This window comes from Pseudophryne corroboree, unplaced genomic scaffold (genome assembly GCF_028390025.1).
Source record: "Pseudophryne corroboree isolate aPseCor3 unplaced genomic scaffold, aPseCor3.hap2 scaffold_1085, whole genome shotgun sequence".
Lineage (NCBI taxonomy): Eukaryota > Metazoa > Chordata > Amphibia > Anura > Myobatrachidae > Pseudophryne > Pseudophryne corroboree.
The window spans coordinates 180,311-192,664 of record NW_026967711.1 but is presented as its reverse complement, the minus strand read 5'-3'; the positions used below and the strand labels follow the sequence as shown (position 1 = coordinate 192,664).

Here is a 12,354-nt window from a genome sequence, read left to right as displayed (position 1 = left end):
ATCACCGTGTACATCCCCCTCCTCACAGATTATCAATTCGTCCCCACTGGAATCCACCATCTCAGCTCCCTGTGTACTTTGTGGAGGCAATTGCTGCTGGTCAATGTCTCCGCGGAGGAATTGATTATAATTCATTTTAATGAACATCATCTTCTCCACATTTTCTGGATGTAACCTCGTACGCCGATTGCTGACAAGGTGAGCGGCGGCACTAAACACTCTTTCGGAGTACACACTTGTGGGAGGGCAACTTAGGTAGAATAAAGCCAGTTTGTGCAATGGCCTCCAAATTGCCTCTTTTTCCTGCCAGTATAAGTATGGACTGTGTGACGTGCCTACTTGGATGCGGTCACTCATATAATCCTCCACCATTCTTTCAATGGTGAGAGAATCATATGCAGTGACAGTAGACGACATGTCCGTAATCGTTGTCAGGTCCTTCAGTCCGGACCAGATGTCAGCATCAGCAGTCGCTCCAGACTGCCCTGCATCACCGCCAGCGGGTGGGCTCGGAATTCTGAGCCTTTTCCTCGCACCCCCAGTTGCGGGAGAATGTGAAGGAGGAGATGTTGACAGGTCGCGTTCCGCTTGACTTGACAATTTTCTCACCAGCAGGTCTTTCAACCCCAGTAGACTTGTGTCTGCCGGAAAGAGAGATCCAAGGTAGGCTTTAAATCTAGGATCGAGCACGGTGGCCAAAATGTAGTGCTCTGATTTCAACAGATTGACCACCCGTGAATCCTTGTTAAGCGAATTAAGGGCTCCATCCACAAGTCCCACATGCCTAGCGGAATCGCTCCGTGTTAGCTCCTCCTTCAATGTCTCCAGCTTCTTCTGCAAAAGCCTGATGAGGGGAATGACCTGACTCAGGCTGGCAGTGTCTGAACTGACTTCACGTGTGGCAAGTTCAAAGGGCATCAGAACCTTGCACAACGTTGAAATCATTCTCCACTGCGCTTGAGACAGGTGCATTCCACCTCCTATATCGTGCTCAATTGTATAGGCTTGAATGGCCTTTTGCTGCTCCTCCAACCTCTGAAGCATATAGAGGGTTGAATTCCACCTCGTTACCACTTCTTGCTTCAGATGATGGCAGGGCAGGTTCAGTAGTTTTTGGTGGTGCTCCAGTCTTCTGTACGTGGTGCCTGTACGCCGAAAGTGTCCCGCAATTTTTCTGGCCACCGACAGCATCTCTTGCACGCCCCTGTCATTTTTTAAATAATTCTGCACCACCAAATTCAAGGTATGTGCAAAACATGGGACGTGCTGGAATTTGCCCATATTTAATGCACACACAATATTGCTGGCGTTGTCCGATGCCACAAATCCACAGGAGAGTCCAATTGGGGTAAGCCATTCCGCGATGATCTTTCTCAGTTGCCGTAAGAGGTTTTCAGCTGTGTGCGTATTCTGGAAACCGGTGATACAAAGCGTAGCCTGCCTAGGAAAGAGTTGGCGTTTGCGAGATGCTGCTACTGGTGCCGCCGCTGCTGTTCTTGCGGCGGGAGTCCATACATCTACCCAGTGGGCTGTCACAGTCATATAGTCCTGACCCTGCCCTGCTCCACTTGTCCACATGTCCGTGGTTAAGTGGACATTGGGTACAACTGCATTTTTTAGGACACTGGTGAGTCTTTTTCTGAGGTCTGTGTAAATTTTCGGTATCGCCTGCCTAGAGAAGTGGAACCTAGATGGTATTTGGTAACGGGGGCACACTGCCTCAATAAATTGTCTAGTTCCCTGTGAACTAACGGCGGATACCGGACGCACGTCTAACACCAACATAGTTGTCAAGGCCTCAGTTATCCGCTTTGCAGCAGGATGACTGCTGTGATATTTCATCTTCCTCGCAAAGGACTGTTGAACAGTCAATTGCTTACTGGAAGTAGTACAAGTGGGCTTACAACTTCCCCTCTGGGATGACCATCGACTCCCAGCAGCAACAACAGCAGCGCCAGCAGCAGTAGGCGTTACACGCAAGGATGCATCGGAGGAATCCCAGGCAGGAGAGGACTCGTCAGAATTGCCAGTGACATGGCCTGCAGGACTATTGGCATTCCTGGGGAAGGAGGAAATTGACACTGAGGGAGTTGGTGGGGTGGTTTGCGTGAGCTTGGTTACAAGAGGAAGGGATTTACTGGTCAGTGGACTGCTTCCGCTGTCACCCAAAGTTTTTGAACTTGTCACTGACTTATTATGAATGCGCTGCAGGTGACGTATAAGGGAGGATGTTCCGAGGTGGTTAACGTCCTTACCCCTACTTATTACAGCTTGACAAAGGGAACACACGGCTTGACACCTGTTGTCCGCATTTCTGTTAAAATAGTTCCACACCGAAGAGCTGATTTTTTTGGTATTTTCACCAGGCATGTCAACGGCCATATTCCTCCCACGGACAACAGGTGTCTCCCCGGGTGCCTGACTTAAACAAAACACCTCACCATCAGAATCCTCCTGGTCAATTTCCTCCCCAGCGCCAGCAACACCCATATCCTCCTCATCCTAGTGTACTTCAACACTGACATCTTCAATCTGACTATCAGGAACTGGACTGCGGGTGCTCCTTCCAGCACTTGCAGGGGGCGTGCAAATGGTGGAAGGCGCATGCTCTTCACGTCCAGTGTTGGGAAGGTCAGGCATCGCAACCGACACAATTGGACTCTCCTTGTGGATTTGGGATTTCGAAGAACGCACAGTTCTTTGCGGTGCTACTGCTTTTGCCAGCTTGAGTCTTTTCATTTTTCTAGCGAGAGGCTGAGTGCCTCCATCCTCATGTGAAGCTGAACCACTAGCCATGAACATAGGCCAGGGCCTCAGCCGTTCCTTGCCACTCCGTGTGGTAAATGGCATATTGGCAAGTTTACGCTTCTCCTCCGACAATTTTATTTTAGGTTTTGGAGTCCTTTTTTTACTGATATTTGGTGTTTTGGATTTGACATGCTCTGTACTATGACATTGGGCATCGGCCTTGGCAGACGACGTTGCTGGCATTTCATCGTCTCGGCCATGACTAGTGGCAGCAGCTTCAGCACGAGGTGGAAGTGGATCTTGATCTTTCCCTAATTTTGGAACCTCAACATTTTTGTTCTCCATATTTTAATAGGCACAACTAAAAGGCACCTCAGGTAAACAATGGAGATGGATGGATACTAGTATACAATTATGGACGGACTGCCGAGTGCCGACACAGAGGTAGCTACAGCCGTGAACTACCGTACTGTGTCTGCTGCTAATATAGACTGGTTGATAAAGAGATGTCGTAGTATGTATGTATGAAGAAGAAAGAAAAAAAAACCACGGTTAGGTGGTATACAATTATGGACGGACTGCCGAGTGCCGACACAGAGGTAGCCACAGCCGTTAACTACCGTACTGTACTGTGTCTGCTGCTAATATAGACTGGTTGATAAAGAGATGTCGTAGTATGTATGTATAAAGAAGAAAGAAAAAAAAACCACGGTTAGGTGGTATACAATTATGGACGGACTGCCGAGTGCCGACACAGAGGTAGCCACAGCCGTGAACTACCGTACTGTACTGTGTCTGCTGCTAATATAGACTGGTTGATAAAGAGATGTCGTAGTATGTATGTATGAAGAAGAAAGAAAAAAAAAACACGGTTAGGTGGTATACAATTATGGACGGACTGCCGAGTGCCGACACAGAGGTAGCCACAGCCGTGAACTACCGTACTGTACTGTGTCTGCTGCTAATATAGACTGGTTGATAAAGAGATGTCGTAGTATGTATGTATGAAGAAGAAAGAAAAAAAAACCACGGTTAGGTGGTATACAATTATGGACGGACTGCCGAGTGCCGACACAGAGGTAGCCACAGCCGTGAACTACCGTACTGTACTGTGTCTGCTGCTAATATAGACTGGTTGATAAAGAGATGTCGTAGTATGTATGTATAAAGAAGAAAGAAAAAAAAACCACGGTTAGGTGGTATACAATTATGGACGGACTGCCGAGTGCCGACACAGAGGTAGCCACAGCCGTGAACTACCGTACTGTACTGTGTCTGCTGCTAATATAGACTGGTTGATATAGAGATGTCGTAGTATGTATGTATGAAGAAGAAAGAAAAAAAAACCACGGTTAGGTGGTATACAATTATGGACGGACTGCCGAGTGCCGACACAGAGGTAGCCACAGCCGTGAACTACCGTACTGTACTGTGTCTGCTGCTAATATAGACTGGTTGATAAAGAGATGTCGTAGTATGTATGTATGAAGAAGAAAGAAAAAAAAACCACGGTTAGGTGGTATACAATTATGGACGGACTGCCGAGTGCCGACACAGAGGTAGCCACAGCCGTTAACTACCGTACTGTACTGTGTCTGCTGCTAATATAGACTGGTTGATAAAGAGATGTAGTAGTATGTATGTATAAAGAAGAAAGAAAAAAAAAACCACGGGTAGGTGGTATACAATTATGGATGGACTGCCGAGTGCCGACACAGAGGTAGCTACAGCCGTGAACTACCGTACTGTGTCTGCTGCGACTGGATGATAAATAATGATATAAAAAATATATATATATCACTACTGCAGCCGGACAGGTATATATATTATATAATGACGGACCTGCTGGACACTGTCTGTCAGCAGAATGAGTTTTTTATAGAATAAAAAAAAAAACACCACACAAGTGAAGTCACACGACGAGTGTTTAACTTTTTCAGGCAATCACAATATAGTATACTACTAACTATACTGGTGGTCAGTGTGGTCAGGTCACTGGTCAGTCACACTGGCAGTGGCACTCCTGCAGCAAAAGTGTGCACTGTTTAATTTTAATATAATATGTACTCCTGGCTCCTGCTATAACCTATAACTGGCACTGCAGTGCTCCCCAGTCTCCCCCACAATTATAAGCTGTGTGAGCTGAGCACAGTCAGATATATAATATATATATACATAGATGATGCAGCACACTGGGCTGAGCAGTGCACACAGATATGGTATGTGACTGTCTTGTACTCCTGGCTCCTGCTATAACCTATAACTGGCACTGCAGTGCTCCCCAGTCTCCCCCACAATTATAAGCTGTGTGAGCTGAGCACAGTCAGATATATATACATAGATGATGCAGGCATGCAGCACACTGGGCTGAGCAGTGCACACAGATATGGTATGTGACTGAGTCACTGTGTGTACCGTTTTTTTCAGGCAGAGAACGGATATATTAAATAAAACAACTGCACTGCTGGTGGTCACTGTGGTCAGTCACTAAACTCTGCACTCTCTTCTACAGTATCAGCCTCAGGTCAATCTCTCTCTCTCTCTCCTAATCTAAATGGAGAGGACGCCAGCCACGTCCTCTCCCTATCAATCTCAATGCACGTGTGAAAATGGCGGCGACGCGCGGCTCCTTATATAGAATCCGAGTCTCGCGAGAATCCGACAGCGTCATGAGGGTGAAAATGTTTCTCACAAAATCGTTGCCCCAATGCATCATTGAAATTCAAGCTGGAAAGATGATTTTAATATATCACTTGTACATTTTGTATTGCTCTTCTGGTGACAATGTAGTTTGTTTTTGTCAATTACCATTTTAATAATAGGGTAAAGAAAATTAAGTGGATTTTTAAAAGAAAACAATACTTTCAATATACTATTAAAACAAATTAAAATGGTAAAAGTTATTGTACTTTAATGAAAAATAAAAGAGCAAAAATATCAATCCCAGTTTTGGATTACTTTAATTAACAAAAAAAATGCATATAGCAGAGGATAGTTTTAATCTGCTTACCTCTGGGTTATGGGCCCAGCATGCTTCCATTGCAATACTCTGCTGCACATGTAAGTGCAAGAGATCCTGAAGCACTCACTCATCATGGGAAAGTACCAATGTGTTTCTTCGTTGGTGGATGGAAGAAACATCTTACAAAAACTCTCCAGATTATTGACTTTTTAAAGTTTTTCTAGGAAACGTTTTAGATGAATGCTTATTAGCCTTTGTCAGTATGTACTTTTGCAAAGTGTCTCTGTGGCGCAATCAGTTAGTGTGTACGGCTATAAACCAAAAGGTTGGTGGTTCAATCCCACCCAGGGACGTAATTGACCTTGTTATCAGATTTTGGTGATCTTTAAGTAGACAAGTCAAAATTTCAAATCCCCTCTTATGGTGTAGGGTACCTGGCCTTCTCTGATGTAATCAGAGTTAGATTTGATTCAGTGATTTTATAAAAACAGCTAGGAAGCACAATTTAGCAATGGGTTGCAGAGAAAAAAAATATGCTGGCAGAAAAATCCAATTGAGTGATTAAACAGCTCTTCATTTTCAGCCTTTATTTTTATGCTAACAAATTTGTTCTCTAAAAAGTGTCCACAAAGCCAAGTCTCTGATTAACACCTTTGTAGGGATGGTTTTTCACCTATAACTAAATTAAACTTGCTTCATTGGAAAGGCAGCAAGATGCATCCTCATTTCAATGTCTACAGAAATAATACAGGTTGACACCAGGAAACATTAACGCCACTGCATCCTTGCTGCTTTCTCATGAAGAAGTCTGTTTAATGTGAAAACAAGGTGATATCTAATTAGCACACAGGTAAGGAATTAAGAAAATCTTTATTTAAGGGTGAAGATGTTTCTCACAAAATCGTTGCCCCAATGCATCATTGAAATTCAAGCAGGAAAGATGATTTTAATATATCACTTGTACATTTTGTATTGCTCTTCTGGTGACAATGTAGTTTGTTTTTGTCAATTACCCTTTTAATAATAGGGTAAAGAAAATTAAGTGGATTTTTTAAAGAAAACTATACTGTCAATATACTATTAAAACAAATTAAAATGGTAAAAGTTATTGTACTTTAAGTAAAAATAAAAGAGCAAAAATATCAATCCCAGTTTTGATTACTTAAATTAACAAAAAAAAATGCATATAGCAAAGGATAGTTTCAATCTGCCTACCTCTGGGTTATGGGCCCAGCATGCTTCCATTGCAGTACTCTGCTGCACATGTAAGTGCAAGAGATCCTGAAGCACTCAGTCATCATGGGAAAGTACCAATGTGTTTCTTCGTTGGTTGATGGAAGAAACATCTTACAAAAACTCTCCAGATTATTGACTTTTTAAAGTTTTTCTAGGAAACGTTCTAGATGTATGCTTATTAGACTTTGTCAGTATGTACTTTTTGCAAAGTGTCTCTGTAGCGCAATCGGTTAGTGTGTCCGGCTACTAACCAAAAGGTTGGTGGTTCAATTCCAACCAGGGACGTAATTGACCTTGTTATCAGATTTTGGTGATCTTTAAGTAGACAAGTCAAAATTTCAAACCCCCTGTTATGGTGTAGGGTACCTGGCCTTCTCTGATGTAATCAGAGTTAGATTTGATTCAGTGATTTTATAAAAACAGCTAGGAAGCACACTTTAGCAGTGGGTTGCAGAGAAAAAGAAATATGCTGGCAAAAAAATCCAATTGAGTGATTAAACAGCTCTTCATTTTCTGGCTTTATTTTTATGCTAACAAATTTGTTCTTTGAAAAGTGTCCACAAAGCCAAGTCTCTGATTAACACCTTTGTAGGGATGGTTTTTCACCTATTACTAAATTAAACTTGCTTCATTGGAAAGGCAGCAAGATACATCCTCATTTCAATGTGTACTGAAATAATACAGAATGACACCAGGAAACATTAACGCCACTGTGTCCTTGCTGCTTTCTCATGTGGAAGTCTGTTTAATGTGAAAACAAGGTGATATCTAATTAGCACACAGGTAAGGAATTAAGAAAATCTTTATTTAAGGGTGAAGATGTTTCTCACAAAATCGTTGCCCCAATGCATCATTGAAATTCAAGCTGGAAAGATGATTTTAATATATCACTTGTACATTTTGTATTGCTCTTCTGGTGACAATGTAGTTTGTTTTTGTCAATTACCATTTTAATAATAGGGTAAAGAAAATTAAGTGGATTTTTGAAAGAAAACAATACTGTCAATATACTATTAAAACAAATTAAAATGGTAAAAGTTATTGTACTTTAAGTAAAAATAAAAGAGCCAAAATATCAATCCCAGTTTTGGATTACTTTAATTAACAAAAAAAAATGCATATAGCAGAGGATAGTTTCAATCTGCCTACCGCTGGGTTATGGGCCCAGCATGCTTCCATTGCTGTACTCTGCTGCACATGTAAGTGCAAGAGATCCTGAAGCACTCACTCATCATGGGAAAGTACCAATGTGTTTCTTCGTTGATTGATGGAAGAAACATCTTACAAAAACTCTCCAGATTATTGACTTTTTAAAGTTTTTCTAGGAAACGTTCTAGATGTATGCTTATTAGCCTTTGTCAGTATGTACTTTTTACAAAGTGTCTCTGTGGCGCAATCGGTTAGTGTGTCTGGCTACTAACCGAAAGGTTGGTGGTTCAATCCCAACCAGGGACGTAATTGACATTGTTATCAGATTTTGGTGATCTTTAAGTAGACAAGTCAAAATTTCAAACTCCCTGTTATGGTGTAGGGTACCTGGCCTTCTCTGATGTAATCAGAGTTAGATTTGATTCAGTGATTTTATAAAAACAGATAGGAAGCACAATTTAGCAGTGGGTTGCAGAGAAAAAGAAATATGCTGGCAAAAAAAAACCAATTGAGTGATTTAAACAGCTCTTCATTTTCTGGCTTTATTTTTATGCTAACAAATTTGTTCTCTGAAAAGTGTCCACAAAGCCAAGTCTCTGATTAACACCTTTGTAGGGATGGTTTTTCACCTATTACTAAATTAAACTTGCTTCATTGGAAAGGCAGCAAGATGCATCTTCATTTCAATGTCTACTGAAATAATACAGGTTGACACCAGGAAACATTACCGCCACTGCATCCTTGCTGCTTTCTCATGTAGAAGTCTGTTTAATGTGAAAACAAGGTGATATCTAATTAGCACACAGGTAAGGGATTAAGAAAATCTTTATTTAAGGGTGAAAATGTTTCTCACAAAATCGTTGCCCCAATGCATCATTGAAATTCAAGCTGGAAAGATGATTTTAATATATCACTTGTACATTTTGTATTGCTCTTCTGGTGACAATGTAGTTTGTTTTTGTCAATTACCATTTTATTAATAGGGTAAAGAAAATTAAGTGGATTTTTTAAAGAAAACTATACTGTCAATATACTATTAAAACAAATTTAAATGGTAAAAGTTATTGTACTTTAAGTAAAAATAAAAGAGCCAAAATATCAATCCCAGTTTTGGATTACTTTAATTAACAAAAAAAAATGCATATAGCAGAGGATAGTTTCAATCTGCCTACCGCTGGGTTATGGGCCCAGCATGCTTCCATTGCTGTACTCTGCTGCACATGTAAGTGCAAGAGATCCTGAAGCACTCACTCATCATGGGAAAGTACCAATGTGTTTCTTCGTTGGTTGATGGAAGAAACATCTTACAAAAACTCTCCAGATTATTGACTTTTTAAAGTTTTTCTAGGAAACGTTTTAGATGAATGCTTATTAGCCTTTGTCAGTATAGACTTTTGCAAAGTGTCTCTGTGGCGCAATTGGTTAGTGTGTACGGCTATAAACCAAAAGGTTGGTGGTTCAATCCCACCCAGGGACGTAATTGACCTTGTTATCAGATTTTGGTGATCTTTAAGTAGACAAGTCAAAATTTCAAACCCCCTCTTATGGTGTAGGGTACCTGGCCTTCTCTGATGTAATCAAAGTTAGATTTGATTCAGTGATTTTATAAAAACAGCTAGGAAGCACAATTTAGCAGTGGGTTGCAGAGAAAAAGAAATATGCTGGTAAAAAAATCCAATTGAGTGATTAAACAGCTCTTAATTTTCTGGCTTTATTTTTATGCTAACAAATTTGTTCTCTGAAAAGTGTCCACAAAGCCAAGTCTCTGATTAACACCTTTGTAGGGATGGTTTTTCACCTATTACTAAATTAAATTTGCTTCATTGGAAAGGCAGCAAGATGCATCCTCATTTCAATGTCTACTTACATAATACGGGTTGACACCAGGAAACATTAACGCCACTGCATCCTTGCTGCTTTCTCATGTGGAAGTCTGTTTAATGTGAAAACAAGGTGATATCTAATTAGCACACAGGTAAGGAATTAAGAAAATCTTTATTTAAGGGTGAAAATGTTTCTCACAAAATCGTTGCCCCAATGCATCATTGAAATTCAAGCTGGAAAGATGATTTTAATATATCACTTGTACATTTTGTATTGCTCTTCTGGTGACAATGTAGTTTGTTTTTGTCAATTACCATTTTAATAATAGGGTAAAGAAAATTAAGTGGATTTTTAAAAGAAAACAATACTTTCAATATACTATTAAAACAAATTAAAATGGTAAAAGTTATTGTACTTTAAGTAAAAATAAAAGAGCAAAAATATCAATCCCAGTTTTGATTACTTAAATCAACAACAAAAAATGCATATAGCAAAGGATAGTTTCAATCTGCCTACCTCTGGGTTATGGGCCCAGCATGCTTCCATTGCAGTACTCTGCTGCACATGTAAGTGCAAGAGATCCTGAAGCACTCACTCATCATGGGAAAGTACCAATGTGTTTCTTCGTTGGTTGATGGAAGAAACATCTTACAAAAACTCTCCAGATTATTGACTTTTTAAAGTTTTTCTAGGAAACGTTCTAGATGTATGCTTATTAGCCTTTGTCAGTATGTACTTTTAACAAAGTGTCTCTGTGGCGCAATCGGTTAGTGTGTCTGGCTACTAACCGAAAGGTTGGTGGTTCAATCCCACCCAGGGACGTAATTGACATTGTTATCAGATTTTGGTGATCTTTAAGTAGACAAGTCAAAATTTCAAACTCCCTGTTATGGTGTAGGGTACCTGGCCTTCTCTGATGTAATCAGAGTTAGATTTGATTCAGTGATTTTATAAAAACAGATAGGAAGCACAATTTAGCAGTGGGTTGCAGAGAAAAAGAAATATGCTGGCAAAAAAAAACCAATTGAGTGATTTAAACAGCTCTTCATTTTCTGGCTTTATTTTTATGCTAACAAATTTGTTCTCTGAAAAGTGTCCACAAAGCCAAGTCTCTGATTAACACCTTTGTAGGGATGGTTTTTCACCTATTACTAAATTAAACTTGCTTCATTGGAAAGGCAGCAAGATGCATCTTCATTTCAATGTCTACTGAAATAATACAGGTTGACACCAGGAAACATTACCGCCACTGCATCCTTGCTGCTGTCTCATGTAGAAGTCTGTTTAATGTGAAAACAAGGTGATATCTAATTAGCACACAGGTAAGGGATTAAGAAAATCTTTATTTAAGGGTGAAAATGTTTCTCACAAAATCGTTGCCCCAATGCATCATTGAAATTCAAGCTGGAAAGATGATTTTAATATATCACTTGTACATTTTGTATTGCTCTTCTGGTGACAATGTAGTTTGTTTTTGTCAATTACCATTTTATTAATAGGGTAAAGAAAATTAAGTGGATTTTTTAAAGAAAACTATACTGTCAATATACTATTAAAACAAATTTAAATGGTAAAAGTTATTGTACTTTAAGTAAAAATAAAAGAGCCAAAATATCAATCCCAGTTTTGGATTACTTTAATTAACAAAAAAAAATGCATATAGCAGAGGATAGTTTCAATCTGCCTACCGCTGGGTTATGGGCCCAGCATGCTTCCATTGCTGTACTCTGCTGCACATGTAAGTGCAAGAGATCCTGAAGCACTCACTCATCATGGGAAAGTACCAATGTGTTTCTTCGTTGGTTGATGGAAGAAACATCTTACAAAAACTCTCCAGATTATTGACTTTTTAAAGTTTTTCTAGGAAACGTTTTAGATGAATGCTTATTAGCCTTTGTCAGTATAGACTTTTGCAAAGTGTCTCTGTGGCGCAATTGGTTAGTGTGTACGGCTATAAACCAAAAGGTTGGTGGTTCAATCCCACCCAGGGATGTAATTGACCTTGTTATCAGATTTTGGTGATCTTTAAGTAGACAAGTCAAAATTTCAAACCCCCTCTTATGGTGTAGGGTACCTGGCCTTCTCTGATGTAATCAGAGTTAGATTTGATTCAGTGATTTTATAAAAACAGCTAGGAAGCACAATTTAGCAGTGGGTTGCAGAGAAAAAGAAATATGCTGGTAAAAAAATCCAATTGAGTGATTAAACAGCTCTTAATTTTCTGGCTTTATTTTTATGCTAACAAATTTGTTCTCTGAAAAGTGTCCACAAAGCCAAGTCTCTGATTAACACCTTTGTAGGGATGGTTTTTCACCTATTACTAAATTAAATTTGCTTCATTGGAAAGGCAGCAAGATGCATCCTCATTTCAATGTCTACTTAAATAATACGGGTTGACACCAGGAAACATTAACGCCACTGCATCCTTGCTGCTT

The 12,354-nt window shown here is 40.1% G+C and overlaps 2 non-coding genes across 2 annotated transcripts; both read left to right on the top strand.

Moving 5' to 3' along the window:
- The first annotated feature begins 9,498 nt into the window (after positions 1-9,498).
- On the top strand, positions 9,499-9,572 carry TRNAY-AUA (transfer RNA tyrosine (anticodon AUA)). Its single transcript has one exon. It is a non-coding gene; the product is annotated as a tRNA-Tyr (tRNA).
- Positions 9,573-10,667: 1,095 nt separating this feature from the next.
- Positions 10,668-10,741, top strand: TRNAS-ACU (transfer RNA serine (anticodon ACU)). Its single transcript has one exon. It is a non-coding gene; the product is annotated as a tRNA-Ser (tRNA).
- The last annotated feature ends 1,613 nt before the right edge of the window (positions 10,742-12,354 follow it).